The sequence below is a fragment of the Macrotis lagotis genome, chromosome 3, assembly GCF_037893015.1.
Source record: "Macrotis lagotis isolate mMagLag1 chromosome 3, bilby.v1.9.chrom.fasta, whole genome shotgun sequence".
In the NCBI taxonomy this organism is placed as follows: domain Eukaryota; kingdom Metazoa; phylum Chordata; class Mammalia; order Peramelemorphia; family Peramelidae; genus Macrotis; species Macrotis lagotis.
The window spans coordinates 114,505,722-114,532,979 of record NC_133660.1 but is presented as its reverse complement, the minus strand read 5'-3'; the positions used below and the strand labels follow the sequence as shown (position 1 = coordinate 114,532,979).

At 38.5% G+C, this 27,258-nt stretch overlaps 1 protein-coding gene across 6 annotated transcripts in view; it reads left to right on the top strand.

Moving 5' to 3' along the window:
- TRIM2 (tripartite motif containing 2) overlaps positions 1-27,258 on the top strand; it is a 241,770-nt gene that overhangs the window by 92,588 nt on the left and 121,924 nt on the right. For 2 of the 6 annotated variants that reach the window (XM_074229113.1, XM_074229114.1), the window contains exon 1: positions 13,837-16,300. The exons of the other annotated variants lie outside the window; for them this stretch is intronic. The gene's annotated coding sequence lies outside the window, so the exon portion shown is untranslated. Of the gene's footprint in view, positions 1-13,836; positions 16,301-27,258 lie in introns of those variants that run through there. 6 annotated transcript variants of the gene reach the window in all.

The following is a 27,258-nucleotide window of genomic DNA, read 5'->3' as shown; positions in this document are numbered from 1 at the left end:
GGTTGGCTGCCAGATGATGGATTTTCTCAACCACAGTAATTCAGGGAGATTAAGTTACTTAATCATAACTTGACTGGAGAAGGCAAGAGCAGCAGTGGAGGGTAGAGAAACATGATATTTATTGTCAGAACATTAAAATATGACCACTGACTCAGAGGTCACTGAAGTATTACAACAAATCTGTGTCTCTGAACTTTTTTTAATATATATTTTGGTAGCTGCATTTCAACAGAATTGGTTGCATTTGTAATACTATGTATTTTATTCTCTTCATTTAAAAATATTATTCTGAAAAGTGGTCCAGAGACTTTGCCAGACTCTCCAAGTTTCACAATATTGAAAAAACAAGTTAAGAACCCCTAGGATAGATTGGATTTTTTTATTGGGAAATCATTGGATTGAGATTCAGAAGCTTTTTTCCACTTTAACTTAAAGTGATGTATTCATGGAGCCAAAGGAACTTTGAAAGGTCACCATGTCTAATCCCTACTCTCTAGGAAAGACCACACTTCAGTCATTCCATCAACTGATTGAAAATTTATACCCAAAATGGTCAAGTACTACGCTTAGCACTGATGGTAGAGAGATGAGTATGAAATAGCCCCTGCCCTTGTAAAGGTTGTTTGTTTTATTGAGGGATACAACTGTACATATGTATGTATGTAAAAAAAATACACAGATGCAAAATAACTTCAGTGGGCAGAGCACTAGCAGTGACTGGGAGAATTGTGGATGACCCCACATAGTTTAGCCTCTGAGATGGACTTTGAAGAAAGGACTCAAAAGAGCTAAGAATCTAATTTTGCATGTTCCCATATTTTACCTCCCTAATAACAGATGTCTCCAAAAGTTTTAGTGTAGTTTTATATGTTTAAGCTTGAGGTCATTAAAGCTATTTTTAAAAAAAGCAATTAAAGCTTAAAATTATATCAAACCTTTTGGCTTACCCTATCTAAAAAGAGTCATTGTAATGAGGGCTGAATTTGTATCCCAGCTTGCTGCTCACTGCCTGTATATTTTGGGCAAGCTTAGCTTTTGTGCCACCAGTTTCTCCATTTGTTAAATGAAGGGATTGGAGAAGTGAACACATCTAGATTCAGATCTTGTGATCTCTTTGTGCTGTGTACTAGCCTAAATTCATTATGCTCCAATTGAAACCCCTTCCCCTTATTTTGTGTTCTCTTGAGACAGAGAGATCACAAGTATTTGTGATAATTTATTCTGCAAGTCCAGTTTTTTTTAAACTTTTTTCCTCAAATATTTTATTTCCTAGCCCTTCTGGTTTTTCTCTGTAATCTTCCCTACTTTTTCCAAGTTCCACATTTATTGAAGGACAGTTCAGTACTCTTACTGGAGGGTCAGAGAAGATTCTGGAAAGCTCTCCTCTTGCTTAGACATCCTTAAGAGTCTGTTTCCTTTTTTAAGCCCAGGTGACTCATGCTCATCTTTGAATCTAACCAGAACTGCAGCTCTATTAAAGAAAAAAGCAGTTTAGGGTTTTCTTCTCAAAGGCTAAGCTGTAATCACTAGAGTATTTAAATACTATTGCCTAGATCCAGAAGTTCTCACTCCAACTATGTTCTCTAAATGAACAAGTGAAATTAAATAGCAACATCCGGACATCTTCAGTCTTTGCTGAGCAATGGGCCCGTGTCCTGTGAGTTCAGAAAGCACAGGGTCAAAACAGAAGATAGGGGAGTTTACAGTTTTTGGTGAATTAGAACACTCACCTATGAGACCACTGAGGAGTGTCTGGACAGAGCAACACACATCAGGGCAACCCATTGTAGAAGGCTTCTCTGGAGAGGTAAGTGATGAAATGAATTGTAGTTTGAAGGGCTTGAAGAAGAGAATACCCCAGAGTGGCAGAGAAAGGGTTCATAGAACCAGGGATGAAGGAAAGGAATTAAAGACTCATGGGAATAGAGGGTGGAGGAGGATTGGGGGAAAGAACCAGAAGACTGAAAAAAATGTGAAAAGCACATAAGCACTTAGATTTAATTAGCCTCCTTTTCCTAGGTGCCTTTGTTTAGAATTCTAAGGTCAATTCAAGCATAAAAAGCCAAATTGTAGGAAGCAAAACAAGGCGGGGGGGGGGGGGGGGGGGAGATTGTGGGTGGGCACTTGGTCCAGTGAAAATGTTTGTGGGAGGAGGAGGAGAGGAAAAGATAGGACCACAGGTCCTAAGGGGTCAGTACTCTCAAGAACTATGTCTCTCTCCTGAGCTATGATGCTATCAGATTTTTTTTTATTGATTTTTTTGTTGTTGACTACAGTTTTGTCCTATAGCTTTCCTTTATATAAGGAAATCTTTCCACTTCTGGTGTACTTATTCTTCCTTTTCAGTATATTTTTCCAGTTTTATTGACATTGTTTTGCTTCTACATTACAAATTATAAATATTTTCAGACTATTCTCTCTCTCTCTCTCTCTCTCTCTCTCTCTCTCTCTCTCTCTCTCTCCCTCTCCAGGGCAGTTCTCTTGAAACAAGGTAAAACAATTAAACATAATGAGCAAGAGTCACCTCCCTTATTTGAAAGTGTATACAACAATCCAACTGTATAGGACCTCTCCCCCTTTATTTAAATTTTTTTTAAATTACAGAAATGGGGCAGCTAGGTAGTACAGTGAATAGAGTACCAGCCCTGGAGTCAGGAGAACCTGAGTTCAAATGTGGACTTAGACTCTTAATAATTACGTAGCTGTGTGACCTTGGGCAAGTCATTAACCCCATTGACTTACCAAAAAAATGAACAGAAATCCATTTATCTCCCTCCCATCCCCTCTACCTCATTGGGGAAAAAAGAAAAAAATTATACATGCACAAACATGTATAATTAAGCAAAATAAATTCCATCACTAGCTGTATAACAAAAATTGGCATATCTCATTCTGCATTCTAAATATATCATTTCTCTGTGAGGAGGTGGATAGTATGCCTCATCATTGGTCCTCTGGAATCATGGATAGCCATTGCATTGATTAAAATTCTTACAGCTGTTAAGGTTGATTGTCTTTACGTTAATAAAATTAATTATTTATTAATTATTCGGCTAGTTTTGCTTATTCCATTCTTCAGTTTCTAAATGTCATCAAAATTTTTCACTTTATGAATAATAATGCTAATAACATAAATTGTTCTTCTGGTTTGCTCACTTCACTCTACATGAGTTCATATAAATCTTTCCAAGTCTATTTGAAGTCATCTATTTCCTTATTTCTTATAGCACTATGGTATTCCATTATATTTATATACTACAGTGTTTATCCATTTCTCAACTTACAGAAATCTTCTTAGTTGTTTCTCCTCCTCCTCCTCTTCTTCTTCTTCTTCTTCTCCTTCTTCTCCTTCTTCCTTCTTCTTTCTTCTTCCTTCTTTTTCCTTCTTCTTCTTCCTTTTCCTCCTCTTCTTCTTCCTTTTCCTCTTCCTCTTATCCTCCTCCTTCTCCTCCTTCATTTATTCTTCTTCATCCTTCTGGATACCCACCCCCCAAAAAATCTACTGTAAATTGATAAATGCTATAGATAGAATTTTTCCCCTAATTCTTTGATTTCTTCTGGGTATGAGCCTGGCAGTGGGACAGTTGGATCAAAGGGCAAGCACTGTTTAGTAAGTTTGTGTGTTTAATTCCAAATTGCTTTCCAAAGAATATATGACCATTCACAGTTCCATCAACAGTGTATCAATGTGTATGTTTTTCCTAGGGCTAATTCAGCACTTATCCTTTTTTCTTTTTCTTTTTATCATCTTTTGCTACTCTGATGGGTATGAAATGGAATTTCAGAAATACTTATTTTGAATTTCTCTAATTAAAAGCAATTTATTGTTTTTTCCATGTGACTATAGATAGCCTTGATTTCTTCCCTTCAAAAATGCCTGTTCATATCCTTAGACTATTTATAAATTGGGGAATGGTTCTTACACTCACAAATTTTAATCAGTGTATTCATTGCTCAACCTAAAAACTCTTTCTACCTTTAAACCACATTTGTCATGACTAGTTCCTGTCTTTCTTTTGTTTCTGCCATTTGTTTATACTTCTTTGCTGTACTGCCCCATAGGTTCTTATGGAATCCCATTTATTTGACTTTTTGCCAGTTCTCCAGTTTTCTGAATTTCTTTTTAATATGAGCTTAGAAATCTAAAAGGGAGATATGAATCTAAGTACTAATATTATGGCCTGAATAAAATTACCAAACAGCAGACTCAGATTACAGGAGAAATCAACAAAAGCATTTGTGGTTTCAAAAGTTCGGATAATAAAATGTCTACAAGCATTTGATTCTATCTTCCAAGTAGCTGATGGCTTCTTCCACCAAGCTTCTGGTCTCTGCTCACTTAATGAGGATGCTTTCTTCTATCATCAAGGTCACTGGTGAAAATATTAAATAACACTTCAACCCATGACTCATGGTTAGTGGAACAGTATTTGCTACATTTTTGAGACTGATTTTGAACTCCTGAAAACTATGTCTTGGATGTCATCATCACAATCCTCTATTAAATCAATAATACTTAATGTTGTTGAAAATGATAGTCCAGGGGTGGCTAGGTGGTGCAGTGGATAGAGCACTGGCCCTGGAGTCAGGAGGACCTGAGTTCAAATCCAGCCTCAGAGGCTTAATAATTACCTAGCTATGTGGCCTTGGGCAAGTCACTTAACCTCAGTGCCTTGAAAAATCTAAAACAAACAAACAAGCAAAAAAGAAAATGATAGTCCTTGAGGCAACAGTGATAGATCAACAGCCCTAGAGTCAGAAGGACCTGAATTCAAATGCAATCCCAGTCACTTTACACATACTAGCTGTGTGACCCTGAGCAAGTTACATCCCCCCTGATTTTGCTTAGGAAAAAAATTTTTTTTTTAAAGAAAATGATGATCCTGGAATGGTGGGATGAGGATTGTCCCCAAGACCCTGTCAGAGAATTTGCAAAGTCAAAACTATTTTCACAGTGATACGAAGGAATTTTAATTTCAAAAGCAATAGATGTTGATAGATATAAGCACATAAAAAAAAACTCCTTTTGGGGCTTCTCAATAGGATCCTAAGGCCAAAATATTTGAGAACCATTATACTAAACTACTAACCACCTGTAGTATCAAGTAATGTAGTAATCAATTCATGCTGTAGTATCAATTCTAGGTGCTTTTCTCAGTCAGTTAAATATTTCTTTTCTTTTCTTTTCTTTTTTTTAGATTTTTGCAAGACAAATGGGGTTAAGTGGCTTGCCCAAGACCACACAGCTAGGTAATTAAGTGTCTGAGGCTGGATTTGAACTCAGGTACTCAGGGTCGGTGCTTTATCCACGGCGCCACCTAGCCGCCCCTAGTTAAACCTTTCTGCTAATGGGAGTGAGGTTGTAGAAGCATGGTTGATCTTCAGCTCATTCCTAGCTAGTGGTCTTTTAGATGTGTGCTATTGGCTGCAAGAGGCAGGACATGAAAGATGGGATGAAATTAGACCAGCCAACTATATCTTCCTCCCCTGCTGTTTAGAAAAGGAAACCTGGTAATACATATTAAACATGGACATAGGATAGACACCCCTGGAAATTGTGCCTTAAATTAGATTCTTAAAATGGAGACAATTTGTGATTTAAAAAAAAACTGCAATCAAAATAGAATAGAACAGAATATTGGAGCTTGAAAGATCTATGACACCTGGTAGTGCAGTAGACAGAGCATTAGGACTGGAATCAAGAAGCCTTGAGATCAAATCTAGCCTAAGATACTAACTAGTTGTGTGACCCTGTGTAAGTCACTGAACCTCTGCCTCAGATTCCTCAACTCTAAAATGAGGCTATTAGCAACACCCATTCCTCTCTGGTTGTTGTGAAGATCAAATGAGATAATATTTATTTATTTATTTTTATTTAAGGCAGTCGGGTTAAGTGACTTGCCCAAGGTTACACAGCTAAGCAATTATTAGGTATCTGAGGTTGGATTTGAACTCAGGTCCTCCTGACTCCAGGGCCAGTACTCTATCCACTGCACCACCTAGCTGCCCCCAAGATAATCTTTATAAAAGCTCTTAGCACACTGCCTGGCTAATTCTCTTTGAAAATCAATCATCACTCTCAGAAAAAATGTATCATGCTTATTGATGACTTGTCAAAAGAATCATCTTTTTTTCCAAAAAGGCTAGCATTCTGCTTGACTCTAGATGACAGTGAGAGGTAATGGATAGATATTTACAAAAAAAACTTATTTAGGCTAAATGTCATTTTAAAAAATCCCAAACCTTTCTTACTTTTTCTGTCCTAAAGTGGAATGAACTGGTTTGGGGGGTGAGGCAAAGGGTTCTTCCTTGGGATTCTTTAAGCAAAAACTGGATATTTATTTTCTGATATGTTGTATTTGGGCTACTTGGAGGAGGCCTGGGCTGACTGACTGGTCAGGTCTCTTTTGTCTAAAATTCCATGAGACAGTGATTTTTGACTCAGTTGCCTATATTCACACAGAATAATTTAGATAGTTATGGATGCTAATATATATAAAGGTTTGTGGTTTAAGGTACATAGAGACTAACATTAAGAGAACCTAACATTTTTGTCTTTCCAAAAAGATGTCATCTCTTTCTTCCTCTCTATAGAGTATTCTTTCTGTCACATTACAAATCAATTCAGTCTGTAGCATTTATTCTTTCTTTATTAAGTAATATTTCCCCTGAATCTCATTCTATTTGCAGCTTCAAAAAACGCTAATCATCTTTCCATTTAAAGAAGAATATAACTTAAATGTATACTTCTGTGTTTTCCAGAAATGCCTACCCCATGTCTGGTCTTAACATGTATTACCAGGTTTCATTTTCTAAATGGGAGGGAAGGAAGGGGAAAGTAGAAGTCTGGACTTATGTTTTCATCAGTGTGGGGAATTCCTAGAATGAAAATTCCCTCCGCCAATAGCCTTAAAGAGTTTTCTGGGGTACAGAGATTAAAAGACTTGACTCTAGTGGTAGAGGGTAGTAGGAATCAGAGGCTTGAATTCAAGTGTTTTTAAATATATGCCCTCTATCTATCCCAGGGGGGGCAGGGAGAGAGGTAGGGGGAGGTAGGGAGAGACAGAGAATTTCAGGCTTTATTCAGTCATATCTCATTCTTAGTGACCCTATTTGGGATTTTCTTGGCAGAGACACTAGAGTGGTTTGCCATTTCCTTCTCCAACTCATTTTACAGATGAGGAAACTGAGGCTAGCAGGATTAAGTGACTTGCCCAGGGTCACCCAGCCAGGAAGAGTCAGAGATCAGATTTGATCTCAGGAAGCTTTGTCTTCCTGACTCCAGGCTTGACACTCTATCCATTGCACTACATCTTACCGGTCTCCCACAATTTTTTAAAATATGATGGCTAATGACTTAAAAGTAACTTTCATCTCTTTCTTTTTTTTTTTAGGTTTTTGCAAGGCAGTGAGGTTCAGTGACTTGCCCAAGGCCACACAGCTAGGTGATTATTAAGTATCTGAGGCTGGATTTGAACTCAGGTTCTTCTGACTCTAGGGCCAGTGCTCTATCTACTATGCCACCTAGCTACCCCCAGCTCTTTCTTGAGACACATAATTTGGTAACTTCTCGATATCTAAGTGGAGCTTTTAGTGTGTGTCAGTTTATGAAAAAATGATATATTTTTTTTTAAATTCAAGCATTCAAGAAGCTAGGACCCTCTGGATCATCTGAGTGGGTCGTGGAACACTGAATTAACCCAGTTAATTGAGGCTTTAGTTATTTGGAAGGATTAAGTAAAGTTCTGCCTTTATGGATAATTGAAGTTTCAGGTTGCCAAGATTTTGGTGACTAAGATCCATCCTGTTTTGAATCAAGGGAAGGCCTTTAATTGGGATGATGACCGTTCTCAAAAGGCACCTAGTCATTGACAGAATTGCATAATCTGATGGTTTAAAATGTGAAAAGTGGTGATGTCATCTGCCCACATTTTTAAAGTACACATCTACCTCTGTAATTATTCAGTGTATTATTTTTAATAATAGCATTAAACCAACTACAAGGGAATAGGCCTCAGGGATGGTTGGCAAGATGCTCCTTTATCAGTGAAGCACACTTCTACTTAATTCTGCCATTTTGAATGGAAATGCCCTCCTTTTCTAACCTCCACTTCTGCTTCTGCTCAACCATCTGTCCACAAGTCATTTTATATTCTACCTTCTCTGGGAAATCTTTTGTGGATTAAGTAGGCCAGAGCACAGTTTTTTTTTTCACAAAAACATAGATCACAACACATATATATGTTCTCCTGTTTGCCAATTAAAAAAAACAAACCATAAGTGAGAAAATAAATAATAACCATGAAAAAGAGAAAGTTAAATATTGTCTTTTATCTGTCCTTAGACATTAATATATAGGAGGAAAGGCAATCCACTGACTGGTTTGCTGTTGAGAGAGGCAATGGAGAGTTTAAAATTAACTAAATAATGACATCTTTAAATAGTATCCTACTTTGCATAAAATCTCTTTTCTTTGGGGTTATTTATAATTCTATTAGACATAATGCAACAACTATTTGAAGTAGGTGTTAGTAGCATTATGCCCATTTTAAAGATGAAATAAATTAGTATTATAGAGGTTGAGTGACTTATGCACAGACATACAAGTAGTAAGTAAAAAAAATCTCTTTGAAAGTGATTGAAGGGGCAGCTAGGTGGCCCAGTGGATAGAGCACTGGCCCTGGAGTCAGGAGGAACTGAGTTCAAATCTGTCCTCAGACACTTAATAATCACCTAGCTGTGTGGCCTTGGGCAAGTCACTTAACCCCAGTGCTTTGCAAAAAGAAAAAGAAAAAAAAGTGATTGGAAAAGTACTTTTAATTTTTGAGTTGTCTAGGCTAGACTTATTTCTGTAGGAAATTTCAAGGTAAGGAAACTATCTACTAAATCAAGGTAGGACCCTCTTTGCAAAAATTCTCAAAGAATTACCTAGATTACTGATCAGATGATTTTTCCCACTGTCACACACTCACTCTGCATCAGAGGTAGAATTTGAACCCAAGTCTTCCTGGCTCCTTGACTACTCCTGTTTTCCAGGTTGTACTTTCTTTTAGAGTATAGGATGGATGATAAAAAGAACACTGCATTTAGAAGCAGGAGACACAAATGAGTCTTCTCATTACTACCATAAGACCTTAGCAGGTTGTTGTTGCTGTTTGTCCTTTATTCTCAAAGAAGATCATGACATTAGGGAGGTGATGCCATAACAAGCACATGAATTGGATTTGAGTGAGGGTAGTTGTGCTAAGTCACCAGCCTCAATTTCTCCTCCGGAGTCATCTGGGTCCAGTGTCCAATATGAACCAGGATGACCGGAGATGGGTCTGAATAGGAGTCAATCAGGATTTAGGGACTTGCCCAAGGTCACACAGCTAGTATGTGTTAAGTATCTGAGGTTGAATTTGAATCCAAGTCCTTCTGTTTCCAGGGCTAGTGCTCTATCCACTGTGTCACCTAGCTTCCCTTTGAGCAAATTAGTTCACTTTTGGTGCCTTAGTTTCCTCAATTGTAAAATATGAGGGCAACCATGTGGTGAAGTGGCCTAGCATCAGGAACACTCACCTTCATGAGTTCAAATTCAACCTCAGACATTTACTAGTTGTGTGACCTTAGGCAGGTCACTTAACCCTGTTTGCCTCAGTTTCCTTATCTGTAAAAATGAACTGGAAAAGGAAATGGCAAACTGTTCCAGTGTCTTTGCCAAGAAAACCCCATTTGGGGGTCACAAAGAAATTAGTCACTACTGAAAAACAACATTTTTACATTTTATACTTTCCAGATGTAGCTAAATATCATTTGAATTTATCTAATCTATTCTGTAGAAATTAATTCTTTATCATAGGATCAGTTTTAAATCACTAATAAACTTTTAATAGTCTGAATTCTAATTTTTAGTCATTTATAATATATATTCTATAAGATTTTAAATATAAACCTGATTATCCTTGAAATTTTCTCATCCTCCATTCTCCTCCACCCTAGAAATATGAGACATTTCTTATTTGTCTCTGATAGTATTATCAGTGATCCATAAGAAAGGACTAGGGAGTCAATAATCTCACTTCCGGGTCAGCCAGGTGGCATAGTGTATGGAGTACTGGACTTAGAATCAGTTCAAATCCTGCTTCAGACACTTCCTAACTGTGTGACCCTGGGCAAGTCATTTAACCCAGTGTGCTCATGTGTAAGAGGAGCGAGAAAAGGAAATAGTAAACCACTCCAGCATCTTTTCCCAAGAGAACCCCAAATGAGGTCATGAAGAGTTGGACATGACTGAATGACAAAATCTCACTATACTCTGCCCTCATCAGATCTCATCAGGACTGTAGTATTAAGTTCCAGGCACTAGAATTTAAGAAGCCTCTGATAAACTAGAAAGCATTCAGAAGAGATAAGAGGAAGAACCTTGAGTCCATGCTATATGAGGAATATTTGATCTAGAATTATAAAGAGATTTGAATACATGTTATATGAGATCATTTGCTCTAGAATCATGAGGGGCCTCAAGTCCATGTTATATGAGGATCATCTGATGGAACTAGAGCTGTCTGACCTTGAAAAGAAAAGATTCAGGAGGGAGGGAAATGATGGCTGTCTTCAAGTGTCTGAGCTACTGTCCTCTGGAAGAGGTTTTGCCAGGCAGAACCAGTTATATTAGGTGGAAACTGTAAGAGGCATAGTTAAACTGGATGTCAGGAAAAACTTCCTACAAATAGAGTAGCCCTAAAGTGGAGTAGGGCTCCTTGAGAGTGAATTCCTATTCTTGGGCATCTTCACGTAGAAGCTGAACAACCACTTGCTAAATTTGTTGCAGGACAGATTGATTTCATGCATGGTTGGGATGAGATGGCCACTGAGGCGCCTCTCAGTTGTGAGCACTAAAATACTGGAGAGGAAGAAGAGGGCTTAGAGATCATCTATTCCCATCCCTTCATCTTACAGATGAGGGAACTGGGGACTAGAGAGGTGAGGTAGTATAACACAGCTAGGATTTGAACCCAGAGCTTGTGACTGTGAATCCTTCAGTATATGGAGAGAGAGAGATGTATGTGGAAGAAGGGGGGGGGGCAAAGGAGAAGGGGGAGGGAGGAACAGAGACAGAGTTAGAAAAAGGAGGGAGAAAAAGGGAGAAGGGGAAGGAATGGGGGGGAGAAAGGGGGGAAGGAGGAGAGAAGAGAAAGGGGAGGTGAGAGACAGAGAAAGAAAGGAAAAGAGAGAAAGAGAAAAAGAGAGAAGGAGGGAGGGAAGGGATGAGAGAGGGAGAGGATGAGAAAGATAGGAAAAAGAAAGAAAAGAGAAAGAAAGGAGAGAAAGGGAGAAACAGAGAGATAGAGACAGACAAAAATAGAGAGAAAGACAGATGAGAGAGAGAGAGAGAGAGAGAATTGAGGGGATGCCCATAAATTGGAGTATAAGAATGTAATGGAGTACTATTGTTCTGTAAGAAATCAAGTGAGCAGAACCAGAAGAAGATTGTATCATTGTGTGATGATCCACTATGATGGACTTGCTCAACTCAGTACTTCCATAATCAAAGACAATTCTAAAGGATTTGTGATGGAAAATTCCATCTACAACCAGAACTGGAGTCTGAATAAAGACCAAAAACACTATTTTCAATTTTAAAAAATTTATTGTATATTTTGTTTTTCCCTTTTGTTTTGATTCTTTGTTCACAACATGATTAATGTGGAAATATCTTAATATAGTTCTGTATTAGATTACTCTCTGTCAGGGGAGGGGAGAAGAGAAGGGAAGGAGGGAGAAAAATGTGAAACTCAAAACCTTACAAAAATGATTGTTGAAAATTATATTTGCATGTAATTGGAAAAATAACGAGAGAGAGAGAGAGAGAGAGAGAGAGAGAGAGAGAGAGAGAGAGAGAGAGAGAGAGAGAAGCAATGTAGATGGGCAATGTAGATGGACAATGAATTGAGATCAGATCAGGCTAGATTACATTTGGAAAAAAGTGAATATAATATCACCAATGACTTGTGCATGCAGGAGAACCAATGTAAAAGTCACTGTTATGGACAGATATTACAGAAAAGGAGGAGGAAGTGTCAGGTAGTTAAAGTAAAGGATCACAGGGCATTGAAGCCCACATGTTGAGATATGGATAAAACCAGCAAATGAATTCCACTGTGTTGAGTAAGTTCTTCATAGGGTAGTTAGGGAAATAGACAAAAATTTCTTAGGATGATGATGTGGAATCAAAGGGCTCATCCAAATGGATTCAATTCAAAAAAATAATTATTTTGTGCCTTCTCTGTGCCTACTACCAACACAAAATCTTTACAGGCATCCTTAATGAATAGATAAGAAAGATACAGAGAATGCAACATATCATTGTTCATATTCTTTATTGACTATTTAAAAAGGACATTCAGAACAAAATGGGGCCCATTTTCTAATAAAGTATCTATTTCTCCTATGCAAATATAAAGAATCATCAGACCTTGAAAGACCCAGCAACAGAGATAGCATGATTCAGTTACTAATCTTCTGAATATTGTCATCAAAAAACAGGAAGAAAAAAAATTAATTAAATGCCTACTCTTTGCCAGGCATTGTGCCAGCATTTATAAACCTTATTCCTTTATCCTCACAGTAACCTTGAGAAATAAGTGATAATATTATCTCCATTTTGCAGTTTTGGAAATAGAGGCAAACAGAGGTCAATTAATTTATCCAGTCACATAGGATCACACAGCTAGAAAGTATCTGAGGCTGGATTTGAACTCATCTTCCTGACTCTAGGTCTGGAGCTCAATGCACCATCTAAATTATGAACCAGTTATTATTAAAGAGATTTATGACCGGAGTAAGGAATTAAACCAAACAGTCCATAGCTTGCCCTGATTTCCATGTAATGTCAAGAAATATGTAGGATGTGATTTATATGGAAATAGATTTTACATAGTTATACATGTATAACCTATATTAGATTGCTCCGTCAGGAGGAGGGGGAAGGAATGGAGGGAGGAAGAAAAATGTAAAAACTCAAAACCTTACAAAAGATGATTGTTGGAAACTCTTTGCAGTTCATTGGAAAAATTAATAATTTTTTTAAAAAAGAGATAGGACGGCCTCTCGCTTGGAATCCCTGTGGAGGGTTTTTGAAAGGACATATACAAGAGCCGCATAGGACAAGGAGTCATGGAAGGTTAGTGAATTATACCACTGACAGGAGTCCTCACCAGGCTTACTTGGCAATTTATAAATGCTTGTGGATTCATTGGTTTCTTAGTTCCCAGCTCCAATGAAATATGTGATGGATAATAGAGGTGAAAAGTACCAGAGCAGCCCCTGCCTTCAAGCAGCTTCAAATCCACTGGAAATATACAGCACTTAGATAAAGAAATAGGATTCCAGGCAACTTGGTAACTGGAGCAACAGGTAACTGCAGCTGATATTCAAGTTGAACCCAGAAGGCAGACAGATGTTCTTTGGATAGAAGAGAGAGAAAAATCTAGATTTGGGGATTACCTGCTAGTGCATAGAGATGGAATTTGAGGAGCTGGGAGCAGCATTAAATAAGCCTAAAAGTAAACTGGGATAGCTAGATGGCACCATAATGCATAGGGAATCAGAAAGACTCATCTTCATGAGTTCAAATCTGGTCTCAGGCACTTACTGGCTATATGAACCTGGGCAAGTCACTTCACCCTCTTCACATCAGTTTTTTTAATCTGCAAAATGAGCTGGAGAAGGAAATGCAAGCCACTGCACTATCTTTGCCAAGAAAGCCTCAAATGGAGTCACAAAGCATCGTCTTGGCAATATCTTGACAACAAAAAATCTTTTGGGGGGGAGGGGGTGCTGCAAGGCAGTGGGGTTAAGTGACTTGCCCAGGGTCACACAGCTATTGCGTGTCTGAGGCCAAATCTGAATTCAGGTCCTCCTGACTCCAGGGCCAGTGCTTTATCCATTGCTTCACCTAGCTGCCCGGACAACAAAACACCTTGAACTCAGATCCTCCTGACTTCACAGCTGACACTCTTCCCACTGAGTCATCCAGTTGCAATAAGAAGGGTATTTTAGCCATCTAAGAAAGAACCCATGAAAGCCAGGATGAGGATGGTTGTCATATGAATGGAGAGAAAGGGATAGATACAAGAGAAGTTGAAGAAGTAGAATTGATGATATCTGGCAACTTATCAGAAATGGGATGAGTCAGGGATGAGAGAGGGAAGAGTCAAGGATGATTATGTGAAGATTATCATTAGCCCTGCAGTAGCAAAGAATTGAGGCAGTTACATCCTCCAATTTGGTGAGTCAGTCCTGTCCTCAATTTTATCTAAAGTGATGACAGCAAAAAGGGACCAGAGGAACACACAAGGGGCCTTTCCAAGTTCATAAGAGATTCTAGAGAAAGGCTTTTTAAAATAGCATTTCCTGATGGAATCACAAGACCTTTTTTTTAATTTAACATAGATTAGAAATTCTCCTTTAACTCAAGACCTGAAGGTCTTTCATAATTATGATGGCTTCTGTACTTTACTTTAAATGACAAAATCATTGTAATCTGAAGGTGTCAGTGATTTTTTTTTTTAGTTTTCACGACTACATGGTATTGTTTAAATGGGAATTAATCAACTAAGCACCTACTGTTTGCCAAGCATTGTGGTAGATACTTTGTATAATACAAAGTCAAGAACAGAAGTCTCTGCACTTACATTTTGGGGGAGTTTGGGTAGAGACAAAATCTACACAAATAATTAAATATAGCAGATCTAAATGTAATGGAAATACAAGGTCATTTGGAGTGATGGAAGCATTATTTTCTCCCAGGTTCCCAACCTAGAATGTGTATATTCCCAGAGGATATGAAAATGAGTCAAGGAGTGTAAAATATTTGGCAAATTATTATCCTATCGAAATTAATCTTTTTATTTCTTATATGAGCATGCTTAGAATTTATATTTATTTAGAATATCTTCTCTTTCATATTGGCAAAAAGCCAAGAGGGACTGGAAAAGGTTGGGAAGACTTTCTGGGAACAGCTGGAGAGTTTAAAGAAAGACATCATCTAATGTAGTCCCTGAGATGAGCTTCCCTGAGATTCTAAGAGGTTGAGGTGAGAAGGGAGATCATTTTAACTATAGTGAACAAATAACCCATGTATCCAAGTCATAGAGAAGGTAGACAGAGGTACATCTTTTCAATTCAGCAGTTCCAGACTTCCCTTTTTATCTGGGTGAGCTCAGACAAGCACAGAGAGAAACAGGACTTGTTTTTCTCAGTCTGATTTTGCTCTTTGTTATTAAAAGTAAAAAGAGCATTAAGTGGCAGGGAGAGAATGGGAATGAGGAGCCATTGAGGTTTTGTCTCCTTGACAGGCTCAATGCATGCGGGGGGATCTCTGCCTATTCTGTCCGAAAGCAATTGCTGTGAATTTACCTGGATTAAGGAGAGTCCTGTCACTCTCTCCACCCCCTGCAATCTTGCCAAGAAAACTAACTAAACCTTCTTTCTTGTCTGTCCTGTCCTGTCTGTCTCTCAGACTGCCTGGGTAGCTCTATGCTTAGCTAGATTTTGTTTTCTTTTGGCGCATATGGGGAGAAGATGCAACAAATATGTGCTTGGTCAGGTATCAGCCAACCTCCAAGGTTCCTTCTTTTAGATCCCCAAGATCTGGCGAGTCGTGGTTCTCACGCTTCAAAGGCTTTTTCCCTCACACTCCCTTCTTGGATGGAAAACACGCAACTTTTTTTATTAACTCTAGAAAGTAAAGGCGGAAGGCGGCAGAGAGGGCGGAAACATGCCAGTGGCTAGAGGAAAAATAAAGAGTGATGATTTATGTCAGTGTGATCCTCCTCTACTTTCCTGACAAGACTGGAATCTTGGGAACTGGTTCACTTTTGAACAAGGATAGCTTTTTTGGTTGCTTCCTTGGCTGAAGCAGGGAGGGCCCCGCTTCCCCCTGCCCCCCAGCCACAGTCTTTCTCTCTCGCCTTCCTCTCTGTCTCTGTCTCTCTAGTTTTTTCCTTGTCACCACACACACACACACACACACACACACACACACACAACCCTTCTTGTTCCCTACTTCACAATGAAACTCAGTATCTTAAACCAGTGGAGTCCAAAGAGGCTAATCATTGGCCGGCCCCGTCCCCTGATACTGCAGTCCCGCCTCTTTGGCTGGTGCTGACAAGCTGTTTATATTTTTGCAAGGGCCACCCTTTCCCTGAGCTGCCTGGGGACTAGAATGGGACTGATTGTGTGACTGGTGCCGGAGCTGAAGGAGGCTGGGGCTCAGTCCCTGGTGTCCAGCCGTGGTCGCTATGGAAAGCCAGTAAGTAGGCTTCTAAGTGTGCTTCCGAGTAGCTTCTCTTAGGGTGGCTGGGCTATCTCCTGTGATCCCTCACTGCGGTGGCAGGGGAGTAGTTGTGCGGTTGTATTGCTTTTCTTTTTTGCCGGCTTGTGTCCAAGTCTAAACTTAAAGGGGCTGAGAAATTGACTAGATCTTTGTCCCCTCTGATGAACTGGATTTTGGATGGAAAAATGAAAGAAAAAATTAAAAAGAACCATAATGAAGAGGGGATGAAGGCAACTGTGGTATTTGGGGGGCTTCCCATTGCCTTTTTTTCAGGGAGGACTTGAGGGACTTTCTTCCCTCTTGCCACTTTAAAATGTGTTCGACATGTTAAAAGTAGTCAAATAGATGCTAACATTTCAAAGGACAAATTACGGTGGACACTAGTCAGAGAGGGATCCATTCAGAAATGTGGGAAAGGGCTGGGACTAGCCTGCAGTAAAGTTTTACTGCCTCATAAATCTGCTCAAAGGCTGCTCTGGTTGGGCAAGATGGATTTCTGGTAATAAAGGAAGGACTGCTGAGCAATTATAGCAATTGTCCTTGACTTACCAGTATACTAAGTCAGGAAGCAAAGAATTTCTTCTTCAAATGAGCTGGGGGATGAGGCACCAAAAACTGGCTTGGCCAGCTATATAGCACAGGTAGCTTTACTGTGGCCTGATTAATGATTGGGAAGGGAGGGTGTCAGATAACTTCAGGGATCAAAGGAAAGGGCAGAAGAAAATTGTCAAGAAAGCAGAGTTTGAGTGTGGTACCATCTTCACTGTCATCATCATCATCATCATCATCATTCTTCCAGGCACATGGTTGGCACTAGGGAAGACACCTGCCAGGTTGTACCACACATTCAGAAAGGAGGTTTGCCTCCACCGTGCTCAACTGGAGCTTCAGAGCTAGGGAGATTAACAATTAAGGGGACTAACTCCAGGCACTGTGACTGGAATGTCCTGTTTCCAGTAGAACTGAGAAGTGATCTATAGCAATTTGGTCCAAGCATCTGGGCCCTTCCAAAGGGCCTGGCATATTGGAAGTGAGAATCAGCATGATATAATTTATTTTTAAGGCATGGTTTGGGATCTCGGTGAGATCCCTTGACCCTTTCAGGCAGTCCAAAGGTTAAAATGGTTTCATAAAGATGCTAAGATGTTTACAGGTCTAACACATAAATACTGATAGAGATAAACCTTGTAAACAAAAGCTTTTGGGGGTCCTCAATAATCTTTAATAGAATGAAGGAGCCTGAGTTACAAAAGTTAGAGAAGTGCTGATGGCATACCAGTCTCTGGATTCCAATCCTGACTCAGATATTAACTTGCATGACCACGGGCAAGTTATAGAACTTGGGTCACATTTTCCTTATCTCAATAACAGCTAAGATCCTTTTAAACTCTAAATCTCTCATCTTTTGATCAAAGTCTAATAATTGCTTTTCCCACCCATTCATTCATTCATTACATTTCTGATTTACTTTCTAACTTGCAAAGGGAGGAAGAGAATGAATTCAAAGCTTGCACTGGGGAGTTAGAGAAGTTTGGCTAATCTTTAGGTATACCTAAAGTGAGATTTTTTTTAAATGTGTCCTTTATATGGAATTGTAGCTATTCTTCCATGCTTTGTTTTCACTTCATACAAAATCATCATTTTCTCATAGGTCCCAGAGTAGTTAAATTGGAGTTTAGAAGTTATTAAAATTTGGGGTCTGTTTGAAAAGCAACAAGAATATTCTATCTGCATAATGAGAATAAATACACGGCTGCTTCTACATAAGGTTGTAATGATATCTGTGGACATTCACAAAGAATTTCAACAATTTCTCTCCCCAAAGCTATGGAAAGACATAATGATATATCTAATAGGCCATTGGATTTGGAGTTGAAATCCTGGACTTTTACCAGCTGACTAACTCTAAGCAAGTTTGTTCTCCTCCCCAGTTCATTTCCTCCTCCATAAAATGAGGAGATTGGACTCAATGACCTCTATGGTTGTCTTCCAGTTCAGATTCTATGATGCTGTCCTATTTGCAGATGAGAAAAGCAAAAGGCAGAGAGATGAAGGAAATGCCCATGGCCACATAGCTCCTAAATACCAAATGAAATCCTATAGGTAAACTTTTTTGCAGACTGTTGAAGTGCTGTCCAAGGTGTCCCAAACATGTTAAACTTAAATAGTTTTAAAACGCTCTAATACTTTTGGAATATCCTGAATAAAGGGGAGCGTGTAGAAGTTAGATTTGAACCCAAGTCTCCCTGGACTCCTATGCCCAGCATGCTTCTTCCAATCTTCTATATTGTCTTTTAGAATCACACCAAAATTTTTTACAGCACTGAAGTGTTTACAAGTGCTTTTTTTTTCTTATAATAGCCCTTAGAATCAGGTTGTACAAGTGTTATTAGCTTTTTTTTAAAAATAAACCCCAGTTTCAGAGAAGCCTTAAGTTTCTCACAGTCACAGAGGTAGTATCTCAGGCTGAATTGGAACCCAGAACTCCTACCTTTACATTTTGCACTCTTTATGCTGCAAAGGTGTCCTTGTCAGGGGAGGCTGAGAGTCTAGAGACACAGCATACAGATGGGTGTGATCCAGTTAGAAAAAGGTCTTGAGGGGAAAATGTTAGTTACTCTCAATGTTGTCCATAAAGGAAGGGGACCATGGGAGAAGTTGAGACAAAGGTTCCACCTAATATCAGTAACTTCACTCTCCTATAACCCAGGACTCATTTCATTTTATTCATTCAAGAAATTATAGGTTCCCCTACCTCCAACCCCCATAGACATAATTTCTTTACTTATAGGGTGCCATCCATGCCTGGCCAATGATATTTTAAAAAAGTAATGGGGGCAGCTAGGTGGTACAATGGATAGAGCACCAGCCCTGGAGTCAGGAGTACCTGAGTTCGAATCCTGCCTCAGACCCTTAATAATTACCTAGCTGTGTAGCCTTGGACAAACCACTTAACCCCATTTGCCTTGCAAAAAATAAAAAACAACCTAATTTAAAAAAATGGTAATGGTTTATCTGGTTTTGAGGAAGCACATCTCAGGTACTTAAATGCTTGGTACTATCTGGTCCTACAGACAGCAATAGTTGTCACAGACAATTTGAAGTTTGTCTAGAGTACCAGGTCTGAAGCCAGGAAGACTTCCTGAGTTCAAAATCGGGCCTCAGTTACATATTAGCTGTGTGAGCCTGGACAAGTAGCTTAACCCTGTTTGCCTCAGTTTTTTCATTTGTAAAATGAGGGGAAGAAGGAAGTGGCAAATGACTGGTATCTTTGCCAAGAAAACCCCAAATGGGATCACAGAGAGTTGAACATGACTGAAATGACTGATCAACAACAACAAAATTTTATTATGGTCTTAGTGTGCACCATACGTTGTACTGGATACACCCTGAAATAAACTTATCTCTGCCCTCAAGGAGGTTATATTTTGGAGCTAAAGAAGAAATAATGCTGGTAGAGTTAATCTTTTTTTAAAAAATTGTCTTTGAACTTTTTTACACTCATTAACTATCTAATAAGTTTGTGAAGCTCAAGGGACCAGCATCTCTAGATAACACAAATGAAAATGAAAATCTAACTACAGAGGCTGAAGGTGTATACAGTTATATTATGAAACCAGTTTCCTTTGGCATGCAGTTGTCAAATTCTATTCCTAGCTTTTCACGAACTCTTTGAGACAGTACCCCTGATGTGTTGGACCCTGCTGGGAGTTAATTGGTATCTACACGGAAAGCCAAAAAGAGTTCCCTTTTATGTGTCCATCTGCTAAAGTGGGAAAACCTCATTTGTTGACATTTCTCCCATCTTAACCTATTGAACCAAATTATAGACATAGTTAATGATGGGCAGTATAGTCAGAGTGACTTGTTCCCTAGAATACTGCCTATCACACATGGATGTATAAGCATATAGATCCATAATGTGAATGTATACATAAACACATGTGTATATTTAGAAATGTATACACATATGTGTTTGCTAGCTCATAGTCCAAGAGCTAGCATAGGCTTCTCTCCAACAGAGACAAGTGAAGTTTAATTTTATTTCTAAGTTTAATTTTATTTCTAGCTGAGTGGCTCTAATGAAAGCTGGGCAATGATAGCGTTCCTCATTGGTTTAATTTCTTTATCGGCAAAAGGCAAATTGTGCTATCTGCCCCAGATGTTCCTCTTGGGAATATATGAGCACTAATTAGAAAAGGCTTTGAAAGAGCTTGGAGGACTTTAGAAAAACTCATCTTTATAAAATTCATTTCTCTCAAAATAGAACAAGGAGGAGGCGCTTCTACTAAAGATGGCGGCAGTCTCTTTCAATGAGCCTCCTGTTTTTGTGTACCAAGGCGGAAAGTGCCCCAGTGTGTTTGAGAAGCTTCATTTCTAGATGCCTGTCTTTGGTAGTAACAAGGGCAGTTTCCTCCGATACCCATTTGTATGCTAGAGGATAATTAGATAACAAAGTCAAACAGATTCTGTTTCCCAGAGAGTTCCCTTTTCTGAGAGGGCCCAGGGAGCCAGAAAGTAAGTAGTTCTTGGCAATTCTAACAAGTGCTGTCAGTGATCAGCTTTCCAGAGACTGATTATAAACTTTCTTCTCTTTCTTGCTGTGAGCCTATACTGCCCATGAGTACCTTGTTTGGAAAGTGAAGGAATAAAACTCAGGTTGAGGCATTTTAAAAGATCAGAATCTAAGGGATGAAAGAGACTATTCAAGATCAATAAGTGCAAGGGTTTATTTTTAAAATGCTCTTTAAATTTTTATGGTTATTGTTATACTTTCTTTACTTAACCTAAATTTCAGTCTCATGAAGAAACAGTCGGGTCATTCTATTTTAATTCAAATCAAATCAATAAATGTCTACAATGAATCCAAGAATTGAGCTAAGCTTAGAGATATAAAGAAAACAAAAACATCATCTTACTGTCAAATGGAAGAAACAACTTGAAAATAACTATGTGGGGCGGCTAGGTGGTGTAGTGGATAAAGCACCAGCCCTGGAGTCAGGAGTACCTGGGTTCAAATCTGGTCTCAGACACTTAATAATTACCTAGCTGTGTGGCCTTGGGCAAGCCACTTAACCCCGGTTGCCTTGCAAAAAAAAAAAAAAAAAAGAAAAGAACTATGTAATAATAATGCAGGGTTAATTGGAAATAATTTCAAAGGGAGGAGAGCTAAGTGGCTCAATGGATAGAGCATGTGCTTGGAACCAGAAAGACTACTCTTCTTGAATTCAAATCCAGCCTCAGACATTTATTAGCTGTGTGACCCTAGGCAAGTCACTTAACCATGTTTACCTCAGTTTCCTCATCTAATGGATGAGCTGGAGTACTATTCCAGTATCTTTTCCAAGAAAATTTCAAATGGGACCAACAAGAGTCAGACACAACTGAAAAAAACCACTTAATACCAATCTCAAGTTTTATATTAAAGTAGAAGAAAAGGCTTTGTACAGAAGGTAGGACTTTAGCTAAAACTGAAAGATGAGGAGGGAGGGAATTTGGGGACTGGGACTCAAGAGATGAGTGTGTCACCCGAGATGTATTGCAAGGAGAACAAGTCCTTGAATTGTAGACTATGTGAAAGGCTAAAAAGGTATTTCTAAATGACTAGTTTCTGGATGGTAGTCTGGATGTATTTTGGGGAGAGCATCCAAGTAGCATTAGATTTTTTTCTTCAGGCCACAGGCACAAGGCAAGAACTGAAATTCGAAGACAGAAGTCATAATCTAAGTATTCAGCTATTATTTCAAAGTTGCAATCAAGCTTCTAGGAACTCTCTGGATGAAAGAGCATAGATATAGATGAGTGATGTCAAAATCAAAAAGAAACATGAACCTTTTGCCTATACATGAGAATTCTTGCAGTCCATATGTTGACTTAGAAACCTACATATTATAACTATCTCTCTTTTAATGTATTTTTAGGGCTTTTTTGTAAAATATTTTCCGATTATATTTTAATCTGGTTTGGTCCACACTTGGCAGTGTTGTGGAACATATGTTGTATCTGTCTTCATTAAAGAGAAAGCTCATTCCTTTTCTTTTTTTGGCTAAAACTGAATCAAAGTTATATTGTGCATGACCCTGTGAAGGCTTAAGGTAAGCACAGAAGAGACTGTTCAGTCAGTAGAATGCTATCAGCACAAAACAAATGAAAGGTAGAATAGAACTCTGGTCACTGCCCGACTTAGAAGGTATACCTGCTAAAGGCACACTTCTCCCTTATCTTTGCCTCAGCCCTGCTCAGTTTTTATAAGGCCAAGTGTTTCCTGGTATTTAGGTCTTAAACATTAAGTGTATTTGCCAAACAACAGACTGCTTTTTTCCAGTAGAGTACTGAGGGGAAATGAGGGAAAATTAAAGGAACAGTAAACCTGGCATTTGACTGACCACTGCTATGTAAATAAACTTCAAATACAGCAGAAAACATTAACTCCAAAGCCCTAAAGAGGTCTTGTCCTTTCTTCCCACCCCCATGGGTTACCGGTTCTTTGACATCAGCTCTTAACTCAACAATCCTTTAGAACCTGTTTGGAAAATGATAGCCTAATGAGGAATGTGAAGGAAATAGGATCTTTTAATCCAGAGGTTCTCTCAAGTCCCTAATTCATCCAAGTCAGAGAGACAGTTTTAAATTTTTAAACAAATAAGTGTTTATTCTTAGTTTCTTTAGGAGAAGGAAATGCTTTTTCTTTTCTCTTTTTTCCCCTTCCCTTTCTTTTCTTCTCTTTCCTTTCCTTTCCATTTTGCTTTGATATTTCCAGCACTTAATAAATGCTTGTTAAATTGATTTGAATTATATTTTTGAGAACTAAATCTGACCTGATTGCATTCCCTCCGATTCAAAATCCAAGAGTTTCAACTCCACCTTGTACTGGGAGATATAATCTACCTGCCTCTTTAAGAAACTTAATTTGATTCGCATTTGTTTCAGACTCCATTTCATTCAGTGAGCCATTCTTCCTTCCCCAATGTTTTGGTTCCTCTCTCAGTCTCCCAAGATTTTTCAAAGATCACTGACTTTGCCCTATTTATCCTGCAGTAGCTTGCTTCTGCATCCTTGTTTGCTTATTGTCTTCCCTAATAGACTGTAAACTCCTCTAGGTCAAATTTGAACTCAGGTCCTCCTGACTCCAGGGTCCACTGCACTACCTAGCAGCCCCTCATTAATAAACCAATGAAATGGAGGCAATATAGAGTAAAAGTCAGGGCCTAGAAGACCTGAGGACAAGGCTTGCCTTTGATCCATTCTAGTTGTAAGACCCTGAGAAGGTTATTCCTCAGTGCTTATTTTTTTTCGTCCTGTCAGGAAGACAAGTTCAAAACTGGACTTAGACACTTACTAGCTAAATGCCTTGGACATGTCTCTTAACCCCAAATTCCTCAAAAACAAGAAACAATGCCTAGCCTTATGTAAGGATGCCTATAGACTGCATATTCATTTAGTAAGCCATAGATTACTAACAATATTTCTGTTGTAGCCTATTTTTAAATTTATATTGCTAAATACTTAGCAATTATATCTTAATCTGCTTTGGGAGACACTAGGTGGAGGGGGGGGAGGTGTAGTCACTGAATGTGGCCCCTCTATTTGACTCCTCTGCTCTAGGCAAATTTCTAACACTATATAAGTTTCAGAGAAGATGCCAATCTGCAATAGCAAAGTCTGTCTCCTTACCTGCAGATCACTAGAGTAATGAAATCACAATTTGGTATGTTTTTCTTTTACCCCGTTCCATTATAAATTCAAGTTCTCTTTCCACTTTTAAAAACTTCCCTCTTTGTTTTCCTTCTTTTTTCCCCCTCTTCATCTCTGCCAAATATTAAATGTATATTTGAAAGTGGGGACTTTGGACAGGCAGGGAAGGAATTAAGGAATTGAACTCACCCATCATACATGGGTGGGGGTGGAGTGGGAGGAGTATTAGCTAGGTGGGAAAGAAGGAAAATCATTCTGCATCTTCCCTCTTCACCCCAACTCTCCAAGTTCTTAACAGTCTATTCTGGCTCACTCCTCAAAAGAACTCTCCAGTTTCTTCAGTGCATAACATCCCAATTTAGGCTTATGCCTAATTTTTCTTTTTGTTTTGATGAAACAGGGATTTACTTTTTTGTTCTGGATTAACTTTCTTTACCACTGAGACATGTTTTTTCTCAACCATTGGCTGTTGGAGGCTGCCTCCTCCTTAGACTGTACATGCCACAGTACTAAGCTACTGTGGGGTTGAAGGAAAATAATGACCTCAAACAGGTGTGTCTGTCTTGCCTTTTGAACACAGGAGGCCTCCAGGTTTCTTCCTTTGCCTACACTACATGCTTTCAATAACCCCTTTCTTTGGCCACAGCCCATATCACGAGGATACTGTAGCTTGGCTCTGATGCCTTAGAAAAACAGAAATGACTCACTCTTCTTCATGTCTGTCAGGTTTGGACGTGACTATCAAAAAGTTAACACCGTAGGCACAGCTTTAAAAAAAACACCACTTTTTTTTAGTTATTTGAAGGGCCGCTCAAAAGAATTAAAAAATAGTCAAGTGGAAAGAACATGGGATTTGAAGTTTAAATACCATAGGTATTTAATTTCTGCCTTTACTTCTTACTAGCTAGGATCTTGCATGAGTAATTTCACTTCATTGGGCCTCAGTTTCCTTATTTGTAAAATGACAGATTTGGACAAGGTGATTTCTAAGGTCCCTTCCAACTTTATCTACTATACCACTAGCTGCCTAGTGCTATATGAGGATCAAGTGAAAGAATGGGGAATCTTCAGTTAGAGAAGATAAGTTTGGACGTGCTGGTTGTCTCCAAGTAGCTTCAAGGGCAATGGTATGAAAGGGGGGTTTCACTTGTTCCACTTGGCTCCCAAGAGTCCAAACTGCCAACAGAACTATTTACCATTAAAACAGTAATGATATTACTATTGTTGTTCAGTCCTATCTGATTCTTTGGTGAACATACTGTCCATAAGGTTTTCCTGGCAAAGATACTGGAGTGCTTTATCATTTAGTTTAGGGAAAAAAGTGAATGCCAAAAATAAGTAAAATTTAAAAATAATAATAGCTAGCATTCATATAGTGATTAAGATTTACAAAGAAAAACATCCTTCAAGGTAGCTGCTAATATCCCTGTTTACAGTTGAGGAAACTGAGGTAGACCATAGCTAAGTGGCCTGCCCAGAGTCATACAGTTGGTAAGTGCCTAGACCTTCCTAACTCCGTTGTACTTCTTCACTTCTTAAATATAAGACATTGTTAGAAAGAAGGACTTCCCAACAGAGTTATCCAAAAGAAAAATGACTGCCTTGGGAGGTAGGAGGTCTCCCCTTACTAGGTATGTAGGCAGGAGAAAAATAGAATGATAACCTGTCAGGTATGCTATGTGGAGATTCTTGTTTAGGTGGGAGTTGGACAAATTGGCCTCTCCCGACTCTGAGAGACCAAGCCTCTGAAAACCTGAGAGGAATCAGCTAAAGTTATGGAAAGTTTTTGCTTTAACAGATAATTCAAGAAGAGTGAGGGACAGCCTGGGAGAGCAGTGGATAGATCACCAGCCCTGGAATCAGGAGGAACTGAGTTCAAATCCAGACTTATACATTTACTACTTACTTAGTTGTGTGACCTGGGGTGCCACTTAATCCCATTGCCTTTCAAAAATAAAAAAAAAAGATAGATGCTCCCATTCCAATTAGCAAGATCAGTTATTTACTCAAACTACTGAAGATAAAGTTTGGAGGGAAATAGAATTCTTAGGAATGAGATCTTGTCTCTACAGCAGGCGATAATGAATTGAATATTGGGTGTGGAGTCAGGAATACCTGATCTTGAATTCTGCTCTCAGGTACTTAGTGACTTTGTGACCCTGAGAAAGTAATTTAACTTCTTACAACCTCAATTACCTCAGTGGTAAAACTGGCATATAATAGTACTTGCTTCACTGGGTTATTGTGAAGATCAAATGAGATAATATATGTGATTCATATTTAGCATCTCTTAAAGTCATCATCATCATCTTTTGGATTTGCATCAGCACCATTGTTAACTCAGGTTAGCCTATATAGTAAAGCATGTTAGAAAAGTATGAATTTTCAGATTATGTTTTTGTGACAGTTCCTGAAGAAATCAGTGCTACACTAGTATATTGTTAGTTAAGTTGAGAGTATTCAATCATTCTGGAAAACAGTTTGGAATTGCCACCAATCTGTTCATGCCCTTTGTCCTAGTGATATCACAAATGGGCATAGGGACATATGGAGTTCAAAGACATAAAGGTCCTATAATAAAACAAAATTTTGATCCTTTTAATAGTCTTCTTCATGATAGCTAACATAGAAAACTAAATAGAAGTTCATCAATTGAGTATGGTTTAAAAAAGTGATGTGTATACACACACACAAACATATATACATATATATATATATATGTAATTTGCCAGAAGACATGATAAATAGGAGGCATTCAGAGCAACATGGGAAATTTTCTATGAAGTAATTACATAGAAGAAAGCAGAAAAGTCACTAAATTGTACATTCATCAGTACCACTGCCTGGTGCATGCCCCAAGGAAATCAAAGACAGCAAAAGTTCCATGTATACAAAAATATTAATAGAGTTTTTTCTGGGAACAAAAAAATTGAAAATAAAATAGGTACTCATCAGTTAGGAAATGACAACAAACATTGTGGCATGGAAATATAATTAAAATTGTATTGCACTATAAGAAACAAGAATGTGAAGAATGCAGAGAAATTTGAAGCTTAGATAGTCCTATCCAGCTCTGTTTGAGGACTAAATGAGATACTATTTGTAAATAAAACACAGCACAATGCCTGGCCAGAGAAAATGTTAGTGTTACTAGTATCTTAAATCTTGGATAAATTTAGGAAGAATGAAATGAAGTAGACCAGTAGCAAAATTTACACAATGACAATAAAGTAAAAAAA